This window comes from Meleagris gallopavo, unplaced genomic scaffold (genome assembly GCF_000146605.3).
Source record: "Meleagris gallopavo isolate NT-WF06-2002-E0010 breed Aviagen turkey brand Nicholas breeding stock unplaced genomic scaffold, Turkey_5.1 ChrUn_random_7180001884946, whole genome shotgun sequence".
In the NCBI taxonomy this organism is placed as follows: Eukaryota; Metazoa; Chordata; class Aves; order Galliformes; family Phasianidae; genus Meleagris; species Meleagris gallopavo.
Window position 1 is genome coordinate 1 of NW_011148843.1, and position 625 is coordinate 625.

A 625-nucleotide genomic window follows, 5' to 3' on the forward strand; every position below is an offset into this window, starting at 1 on the left:
TGGCATCAGCTTCTGACAGAAAGGACACAAGAAAGACATGAAGAGCCTCTCTATGGAGGAAGATTTGAGCACTGCCAGCCACAAACTTCTGGTCTCCAAGAGCAGTTTTGTCAATTGGCCTTTCTGCTGCTACAGCCTTGCGCCACTTCTGCACTCAGCACAGAACTGCAGCGTCCTTTCCTCTCTCCTCCATCACACACAGCCCTGCGTGCAGCCCTGTTTAGAGGCGGTACCCACAGCACAGCTCACAAGAGCTTCTTACCTGCGGAGGCTTTCCGTTTCCCGCCTTGCCCCGCACCATTCCACAGATGTACAGGTTTTGTCCCTACAACAACAGATCATGTGTTGATTTCACAGACACCAGCAGGCTGCAGAAGTATTGTCCAGTAAGCCCATGTCCCCCCGGAAAACAGAAAGATGCTACTTGGACAGCCCAAACACAAACGCACAGATCACTTCTCACTGCCCCTTGCTGCACTCCAAATGGATGCTTACTTGACATCCCTTACAGCACTGCAATCTTCAGCTGCCTTGATTCCTGAGTCCTCCTTTTGGACAGGAACCCTACAGAAAGTATCAACAAGTGAAAAATCATGAGGAAGAAGCATTTTCCCAGATTTCTGCT

The 625-nt window shown here is 50.1% G+C and overlaps 1 long non-coding RNA gene across 1 annotated transcript; it reads right to left on the reverse strand.

The window, feature by feature from the left end:
• LOC109364653 lies at positions 1–535 on the reverse strand. The gene is made up of 3 exons (XR_002110533.1): positions 496–535; positions 263–325; positions 1–12 (listed from the first exon to the last, which is right to left on the reverse strand). It is a non-coding gene; the product is annotated as an uncharacterized LOC109364653 (long non-coding RNA).
• Between the last annotated feature and the right edge of the window lie 90 nt (positions 536–625).